Below are 10,798 nucleotides of genomic sequence, written 5' to 3'. Positions count from 1 at the left end.
TTCTTTGTCAGGATATGATGACCCACAAGTATAGGGGATCTATCATAGTCCTTTTGATAAGTAAGAGTGTCGAACCCAACGAGGAGCGGAAGGAAATGATAAGCGGTTTTTAGCAAGGTATTCTCTACAACCACTGAAATTATCGGTAATAGATAGTTATGTGATAAGGTAATTTGTAACGAGTAGCAAGTAATAAAAGTAAATAAGGTGCAGCAAGATGGCCCAATCCTTTTTGTAGCAAAGGACAAGCCTAGACAAACTCTTATATGATGTAAAGCGCTCCCGAGGACACATGGGGATTATCGTCAAGCTAGTTTTCATCACGATCATATGATTCGCGTTCGGTACTTTGATAATCTGATATGTGGGTGGACCTGTGCTTGGGTGCTGTCCTTACTTGGACAAGCATCCCAATTATGATTAACCCCTATTGCAAGCATCCGCTACTACAACAGAAGTATTAAGGTAAACCTAACCATAGCATGAAACATATGGATCCAAATCAGCCCCTTACGAAGCAACGCATAAACTAGGGTTTAAGCTTCTGTCACTCTAGCAACCCATCATCTACTTATTACTTCCCAATGCCTCCCTCTAGGCCCAAACAATGGTGAAGTGTCATGTAGTCGACGTTCACATGACACCACTAGAGGGATGACAACATACATCTCATCAAAATATTGAACGAATACCAAATTCACATGACTACTAATAGCAAGACTTCTCTCATGTCCTCGGGAACATACGTAACTACTCACAAATCATATTCATGCTCATAATCAGAGGGGTATTAATATGCATAATGGATCTGAACATATGATCTTCCACCAAGTAAACCAACTAGCATCAACTACAAGGAGTAATCAACACTACTAGCAACCCACAGGTACCAATCTGAGGTTTGGATACAAAGATTGGATACAAGAGATGAACTAGGGTTTGAGATGAGATGGTGCTAGTGAAGATGTTGATGGAGATTGACCCCCTCCCAATGAGAGGATCGTTGGTGATGACGATGGTGACGATTTCCCCCTCTTGGAGGGAAGTTTCCCTGGCAGAACAGCTCCGTCAGAGCCCTAGATTGGTTCCACCAAGGTTCCGCCTTATGGTGGCGGAGTATCGTCCCGAAAGCTTTCTTATGATTTTTTCCTCGACGAAAGACTCCATATAGCAGAAGATGGGCATCGGAGGACCACCAGGGGGACCACGAGGCAGGGGGCGTGCCCAGGGGGTAGGGCGCGCCCCCCACCCTCGTGGCTGGTCGGTGGCCCCCTCTGGTACTTCTTGCGCTCAGTATTTTTTTTATTCTGGAAATAACTTCCGTGAAGTTTTAGGACTTTTGTAGCTGTGCAGAATAGGTCTTTAATATTTGCTCCTTTTCCAGCCCAGAATCCCAACTACTGGCATTCTCCCTCTTCATGTAAACCTTGTAAAATAAGAGAGGATAGGCATAAGTATTGTGACATAATGTGCAATAACAGCCCATAATGCAATAAATATCGATATAAAAGCATGATGCAAAATGGACATATCAACTCCACCAAGATTAGACCTCGCTTGTCCTCAAGAGAAAGCCGAAATCAAAAAATATGTCCACATGTTTAGAGATAGAGGTGTCGATAAAAATAAAATACGGACATGAGGGCATCATGATCATTCTTAGAACAGCAACATATATATATATATATTGTCATATGATCTCTTATGCTAAAGTAGCAATTCAATCACAATTTCAAGTATGAATCATAAACTTCATTGAGAACCAACAAACTCTAATCTCAGTCATTGAGGCAATTGCAATTTATCATCACATAGGAAAGAGTCAATATAAGAGCTCTTCAGCAAGTCCACATACTCAACCATCTTTTAGTCTTTCACAATTGCAAACACTCACGCAATATTTATGGGTATGAAGTTTTAATCGGACACAGAGAAAGATAGGGCCTTATAGTTTTGCCTCCCAACGTTTTACCTCAAGGGTAATGTCAACAATAATAGTTCATGAAGACTCACATCCAATTAGCTATATATATCAGGATCTTTCCAACACATTGTGCTTGCCAAAGGATAAATGTAAAAAGGAAAGGTGAAGATCACCATGACTCTTATGTAAGGTAGAAGATAAAAGTAAAAGATAGGCCCTTCGCAGAGGGAAGCAGAGGTTGTCATGCGCTTTTATGGTTGGATGCACGAAATCTTAATGCAAAAGAACGTCACTTTATATTGCCACTTGTGATATGGACCTTTATTATGCAGTCCGTCGCTTTTATTTCTTCCATATCACAAGATCGTATAAAGCTTATTTTCTCCGCACTAATAAGTCATACATATTTAGAGAGCAATTTTTATTGCTTGCACCGATGACAACTTACTTGAAGGATCTTACTCAATCCATAGGTAGATATGGTGGACTCTCATGGCAAAACTGGGTTTAGGGATATTTGGAAGCACAAGTAGTATCTCTACTTGGTGCGAAGAAATTGGCTAGCATGAGAGGGAAAGGCAAGCTCAACATGTTGGATGATCCATGACAATATAATTTATCTCAGATGTAAGAAAACATAACCCATTACGTTGTCTTCCTTGTCCAACATCAACTCTTAGCATGTCATACTTTAATGAGTGCTCCCAATCATAAAAGATGTCCAAGATAGTATATTTATATGTGAACCTCTCTTTCTTTATTACTCCCTATTAATTGCAACGATGACCAAAACTATGTTTGTCAACTCTCAACAACTTTTATTCATCATACTCTTTATATGTGAGCTCATTACCTTCCATAAGATCCATATGATCTCTTTGTTTCTTTTTATTATTTCTCTTTTTATTTTATTCCCTCAAGATCATAGCAAAATAATCAAGCCCTTGACTCAACACTACTATTTATTATATAGCTCACAGACTCGATTACATAGAGGGATCATAAAGCAAAACTCACGACTAGATCATACTAAAACTTTATTCTACTAGATCAAGATATTACTAAAAGGATTGAACTAAGAAAAACGGTAAAGATTAAAGTGATGGTGATACGATACTAGGGCACTCCCCCAAGCTTGGCAGTTGCCAAGGGGAGTGCCCATACCAATGTGATTATATCTCTTTTGCTGGTGAAGGAGATGGAGTTGTTGATGATGTAGGCTTGTCGTCCCTTTTCCAAGTCATGGGCTCACCATCATAGAAGGATGATCGAGTCTCCTAAATCCTCAAATCTGCAGCCAAACTCATCCTCTTCAATCTATATTCATACTCACAGTTTTGGTTTTGCAGGTCATAGATCTGGGCTTGAAGGTTCTCGATTTTCTCATGAAGCTTGAAGATGGCATCCCCAATGTCCTTGATGTCCAGCTTGTATTTGTTGGTGAACTCCGTGATCATAATGTGATTGGAGTCGAGTCCATGCTCCACCATCTCCTAACACGTGAAAACTTGTTGCTCCAATGCGTCGAGCCTTGCCTCCGTGCTTCCGGTCCTCCTTGGTCCCTCAACATCGCGGATGTGCAACAACCCCTCACGCACCTCAATGGTTTGAGGGTGTTGCAGCACCTCCGCGAGGTAGGGGTTGATGACCTTCTCGAAGAACTTGTCCTTGGGGGGCTTGAAGACGACATGACGACCTAGATCTGTTAGAAAAATAGCTCGAAACAAAGACAAGAGATATTTGCATGATACGGTGGTCAAAACCTTTGAGAGATTATATAATGAATTTTTACCGACCAAAAGAAGTATCATGCAAGAAAACGGAGTCCGGAGAGCACACGAGGTGCCCACGAGGCAGGGGGCGCGCCCAGGGGGGTAGGGCGCGCCTCCCACCCTCGTGGAAGCCCCGTGTCCTTTCCGGTCTACTTCTTATTTTCCTATTTTTTAAAATATTCAAAAACGAAGAAATATTGCCATTAGAACTGTTTTGGAGTCGATTTACTTACCGTGCCACGTACCTATTCCTTTTTGGAGTCTAAAACATTCCGGAAAGTGTCCCTTGTGTATTCCTCCGGGGTTACGGTTTCAATAATATTAGTTTCAACATTTATAGGATTACCTGAGATATAATGTTTAATTCTTTGACCATTCACCACCTTCGAATTTGTGCCTTCGAAGTTGTTGATTTTTATGGCACCGGAACGATATACCTCCTCGATAACGTAAGGACCTTCCCATTTAGAGAGAAGTTTGCCTGCAAAAAATCTTAAACAAGAGTTGTATAGCAATACATAATCACCTACATTAAACTCACGCTTTTGTATCCTTTTATCATGCCATCTTTTAACTTTTTCTTTAAACAGCTTGGCATTTTCATAAGCTTGGGTTCTCCATTCATCAAGTGAGCTAATGTCAAATAATCTCTTCTCACCGGCAAGTTTGAAATCATAATTGAGCTCTTTAATGGCCCGATATGCCTTATGTTCTAGTTCAAGAGGTAAGTGACATGCTTTACCATAAATCATTTTATACAGAGACATACCCATAGGATTTTTATATGCAGTTCTATAGGCCCATAATGCATCATCAAGTTTCTTGGACCAATTCTTTCTAGATCTATTAACAGTCTTTTGCAAAATTAATTTGAGCTCTCTGTTACTCAATTCTACTTGACCACTAGACTGTGGGTGATAAGGAGATGCAATTCTATGATTAACGTCATACTTAGCAAGCATTTTACGAAAGGCACCATGAATAAAATGTGAACCACCATCAGTCATTAAATATCTAGGGACTCCAAACCTCGGGAAAATAACTTCTTTAAGCATCTTAATAGAGGTGTTATGATCAGCACTACTAGTTGGAATAGCTTCTACCCACTTAGTAACGTAATCAACAGCAACTAAAATATGTGTATACCCATTAGAGGAAGGAAAATGTCCCATATAATCAAAGCCCCAAACATCAAATGGTTCAATAACAAGTGAATAATTCATAGGCATTTCTTGACGTCTACTAATATTACCAATTCTTTGACATTCATCACAAGACAAGACAAACTTACGGGCATCCTTAAAGAGAGTAGGCCAATAAAACCGGATTGCAATACCTTATGTGCAGTTCTATCTTCAGCATGGTGTCCTCCATAAGCCTCGGAGTGACATTTGCATAGGATTTGTTCGTGTTCATGCTCAGGTACACAACGTCTAATAACACCATCTACTCCTTCTTTATAAAGATGTGGGTCATCCCAAAAGTAATGTCTCAAATCATAGAAGAACTTTTTCTTTTGCTGGTATGTGAAACTAGATGGTATAAATTTAGCAACAATATAATTAGCATAATCAGCATACCATGGAGCAGTACGAGAAGCATGTATGACATTTAATTGTTCATCAGGAAAGCTATCATCAATAGGTAGTGGGTCATCAAGAACATTTTCTAACCTAGACAAGTTGTCTGCAACGGGGTTCTCAGCTCCCTTTCTATCAATAATATGCAAATCAAATTCTTGTAGCAAGAGAACCCATCTAATAAGTCTAGGTTTAGCATCTTTCTTTTCCATAAGGTATTTAATAGCAGCATGATCAGTGTGAATAGTTACTTTAGAATCAATAATATAAGGTATGAACTTATCACAAGAAAATACATCTGCTAAGAATTCCTTTTCAGTGGTAGCATAATTTCTCTGGGCATTGTCTAGAGTTTTACTAGCATATTGAATAACATTTAATTTCTTATCAACTGTTTGCCCTAGAACAGCACCTACAGCATAATCACTAGCATCACACATAATTTCAAAGGGTAAATTCCAATCAGGTGGCTGAACAATAGGTGCAGAAATCAATGCTTTCTTAAGTATTTCAAATGCTTCTACGCAATCATCATCAAAGACAAAAGGAATATCTTTTTGTAATAGATTAGTCAGAGGCCGAGAAATTTTTGAGAAGTCCTTAATGAACCTCCTATAAAAACCGACGTGACCGAGTAAGCTTCTTATACCTTTAGTGTCCTTGGGACATGGCATCTTTTCAATAGCATCAACTTTAGCCTTATCAACTTCAATACCTCTTTCAGAAATTTTATGCCCCAAGACAATACCTTCATTAACCATAAAGTGGCACTTCTCCCAATTCAAGACAAGATTAGTTTCTTCACATCTCTGCAAAACTCGTTCAAGGTTGCTTAAGCAAGCATCAAAAGAGGATCCATAAAAGGAGAAATCGTCCATGAAAACCTCACATATCTTTTCACAAAAGTCAGAGAATATAGCCATCATGCATCTTTGAAAGGTAGCAGGTGCATTACATAAACCAAAAGGCATACGTCTATAAGCAAAAGTACCGAAAGGGCAAGTAAAAGTGGTCTTTGATTGATCATCAGCTGACACAGGTATTTGAGAGAAGCCAGAGTAACCATCTAGAAAGCAAAAATGTGTATGTTTGGATAATCTTTCTAGCATTTGATCAATAAAAGGCAAGGGGTAATGATCTTTTTTAGTAGCCTTATTTAATTTGCGGAAATCAATTACCATCCTATAACCTGTAATAATTCTTTGCGGAATCAATTCATCTTTATCATTAGGAACAACAGTAATACCTCCCTTCTTAGGGACACAATGGACAGGACTTACCCACTGACTATCAGCAACGGGATAAATTATACCTGCCTCAAGGAGCTTTAATATTTCCTTTCTTACCACTTCTTTCATCTTAGGATTCAGCCGTCGTTGATGATCAATAACTGGTTTGGCGTCTTCCTCCAAATTTATTTTGTGTTGACATAGAGTGGGACTAATGCCCTTAAGATCATCAAGAGTATATCCAATAGCAGCACGGTGCTTCTTCAGAGTTTTCAATAATTTCTCTTCCTCCTTCTCTGAAAGGTTAGCACTAATAATAACAGGATATATTTTCTTTTCATCAAGATAAGCATATTTAAGAGTATCAGGTAATGGTTTAAGCTCAAACACGGGATCACCCTTGGGTGGAGGAGGATCCCCTAGGATTTCAACAGGCAAGTTGTGTTTCAGAATAGGTCCCTGTTTAAAGAATACTTCATCTATTTCCCTTCTTTCATTCATAAACATATCATTTTCATGGTCTAGCAAGTATTGTTCTAATGGATCAGTAGGAGGCACGGCAATAGAAGCAAGACCAATAATTTCATCTTTACTAGGCAATTCTTTATCATGGGGTTGTCTACGAAATTTAGAAAAATTAAACTCATGAGACATATCCCCTAAACCAACAGAAACAATATCCTTATTGCAGTCTATCTTAGCATTGACAGTATTCAAGAAGGGTCTACCAAATATAATGGGACAAAAGCTATCTTGAGGGGAACCAAGAACAAGAAAATCAGCAGGATATTTAGCCTTCCCACACAAGACTTCAACGTCTCTAACAATCCCAATTGGTGAAATAGTATCTCTATTAGCAAGCTTAATGGTAACATCAATACCTTCTATTTCAGCTGGTGCAATATCATGCATAATCTCTTTGTATAAGGAAATAGGTATTGCACTAGCACTAGCACCCATATCACATAAGCCATGATAACAATGATCTCCTATTTTAACAGAAATAATAGGCATGCCTACGACAAGTCTACGTTTATCTTTAGCACCAGGTTTAGCAATTCTAGCAGTCTCATCACAGAAGTAAATAACCTGCCCATCAATATTATCGACCAAGAGATCTTTAACCATAGCAACATTAGGTTCAAATTTAACTTTCTCAGGGGGTTTAGGTGTCATAATATTACTTTTGTTGACCACAGTTGAAACTTTAGCATGATTCTTTATTCTAACAGGGAAAGGTGGTTTCTCAACATAAGCAGTAGGCACAATAGGGTCATTATAAGTGATAATCTTTTCTTCAACTTTAATAGATGCAACTACTTTTACTTCAATGGGAGGATTATATTTAAACCACTTCTCCTTGGGGAGATCAACATGAGTAGCAAAGGATTCACAGAAAGAAGCTACTATCTCAGAGTCAAGTCCATATTTAGTGCTAAATTTACGGAAAACATCGGTATCCATAAAAGATTTAACACAATCAAACTTAGGTGTTATACCTGACTCTTTACCTTCTCGAGATCCCAATCTTCATAGTTGCGTTTAATTCTCTCCAATAAATTCCATTTGAATTCAATAGTCTTCATCATAAAGGAACCAGTACAAGAAGTATCGAGCATGGAGCGATTGTTGTCAGAAAGCCGAGCATAAAATTTTTGAATAATCATTTCTCTTGAGAGCTCATGATTGGGGCATGAATATAACATTGACTTAAGCCTCCCCCAAGCTTGAGCGATGCTTTCTCCTTCGCGAGGCCAAAAATTATATATATAATTATGATCACGATGAACAAGATGCATAGGATAAAACTTCTGATGGAATTCCAATTTCAACCGTTTGTAGTCCCATGATCCCATATCATCACATAGCCTATACCATGTCAATGCATCTCCCTTCAAAGATAAAGGGAAGACCTTCTTCTTGATAACATCATCGGGCATACCTGCAAGCTTAAATAATCCACAAACTTCATCCACATAGATTAAGTGTAAGTCGGGATGCAATGTTCCATCTCCTGCAAAAGGATTAGCTAGCAGTTTCTCTATCATACCCGAAGGAATTTCAAAGTAAACATTTTCATTTTCAGTAGGTTCAGTAGGTTGAGGAGCAACTATTTGCTCTACTGATCGGGGTGAAGATACCCTGAACAAGCCCCTCAAAGGATTACTTTCCATAGTAACAAGTGACAGTAATAGCACACAATATAAAATTTTCCTTACCAAATTCCACCTACCAAAGGCGCTTCACTCCCCGGTAACGGCGCCAGAAAAGAGTCTTGATGAACCACAAGTATAGGGGATCTATCGTAGTCCTTTGGATAAGTAAGAGTGTCGAAGCCAACAAGGAGCAGAAGGAAATGATAAGCGGTTTTCAGCAAGGTATTCTCTGCAAGCACTGAAATTATCGGTAACAGATAGTTCTGTGATAAGGTAATTTGTAACGAGTAGCAAGTAATAAAAGTAAATAAGGTGGAACAAGATGGCCCAATCCTTTTTGTAGCAAAGGACAAGCCTGGATAAACTCTTATATGATGTAAAGTGCTCCCGAGGACACATGGGGATTATCGTCAAGCTAGTTTTCATCACGATCATATGATTCGTGTTTGGTACTTTGATAATCTGATATGTGGGTGGACCGGTGCTTGGGTGCTGTCCTTACTTGGACAAGCATCCCAATTATGATTAACCCCCATTGCAAGCATCTGCAACTACAACAGAAGTATTAAGGTAAACCTAACCATAGCATGAAACATATGGATCCCAATCAGCCCCTTACGAAACAACACATAAACTAGGGTTTAAGTTTCTGTCACTCTAGCAACCCATCATCTGCTTATTACTTCCCAATGCCTCCCTCTAGGCCCAACCAATGGTGAAGTGTCATGTAGTCGACGTTCACATGACACCACTAGAGGGATGACAACATATATCTCATCAAAATATCGAATGAATACCAAATTCACATGACTACTAATAGCAAGAATTCTCCCATGTCCTCATGAACAAACGTAACTACTCACAAAGCATATTCATGTTCATAATCAGAGGGGTATTAATATGCATAATGGATCTGAACATATGATCTTCCACCAAGTAAACCAACTAGCATAAACTACAAGGAGTAATCAACACTACTAGCAACCCACAGGTACCAATCTAAGGTTTGGATACAAAGATTGGATACAAGAGATGAACTAGGGTTTGAGATGAGATGGTGCTGGTGAAGATTGCTATGGAGATTGACCCCCTCCTGTTGAGAGGATCATTGGTGATGACGATGGTGATGATTTCCCCCTCCCGGAGGGAAGTTTCCCCGGCAGAACAGCTTCGCCAGAGCCCTAGATTGGTTCCGCCAAGGTTCTTGCTTATGATTTTTTCCTCGACGAAAGACTCCATATAGCAGAAGATGGGCATCGGAGGGCCACCAGGGGGCCCACGAGGCAGGGGGCGCGCCCAGGGGGTAGGGCGCGCGCCCCCACCCTCGTGGCTGGTGGGTGGCCCCCCTCTGGTACTTCTTGCGCTCAGTATTTTTTATATATTCTGGAAATAACTTCCACGAAGTTTCAGGACTTTTGGAGCTGTGCAGAATAGGTCTCTAATATTTGCTCCTTTTCCAGCCCAGAATCCCAACTGCCGGCATTCTCCCTCTTCATGTAAACCTTGTAAAATAAGAGAGAATAGGCATAAGTATTGTGACATAATGTGCAATAACAACCCATAATGCAATAAATATCGATATAAAAGCATGATGCAAAATGGACGTATCATGATACAGCGCAAGAAATGGGCATTAACCCATCATGGATCAAGCCCACCAGGACTACCTTCAAAGGAGTCATACCAGGTGTAGAGGCCCGCTGTATGGGCTCAATCACACTAGAGGTTGTCTTCAGATCTCCGGACAACTTCCGAAGTGAGGAGTTAATCTTTGATATCGTCCCCTTCCGTAGTGGCTATCGCGCACTCTCGGACGAACTGCATTTGCTCGATGCAACGCAGTACCACACTATGCTTATCTCAAGCTCAAGATGCCCGGTCCACGCGGTCTCATAACGGTCAACGGAAATACGGAACGCTCCCTCCGTACAGAAGTGCACACAGCTGCCTTAGCAGCAGAAGTACAGAGCGGCCTTCTCTAGAAGAACCATAATTCGGCTGCCGAGCCCACGGACACCGTTAAGAGGGTCCGAACTACTCTGCAGCAGGAGAGATCGGCTCGTCAGGAGCTCGACTAGCAATCCGACCTCGGTCTCAGTCCCGATAAAGTGGTGGCATTCGTGCCGCGCGTACATAA

This window comes from Triticum aestivum, chromosome 5A (assembly GCF_018294505.1).
Source record: "Triticum aestivum cultivar Chinese Spring chromosome 5A, IWGSC CS RefSeq v2.1, whole genome shotgun sequence".
Taxonomy (NCBI): domain Eukaryota; kingdom Viridiplantae; phylum Streptophyta; class Magnoliopsida; order Poales; family Poaceae; genus Triticum; species Triticum aestivum.
Note: the sequence above shows the minus strand (reverse complement) of the source record.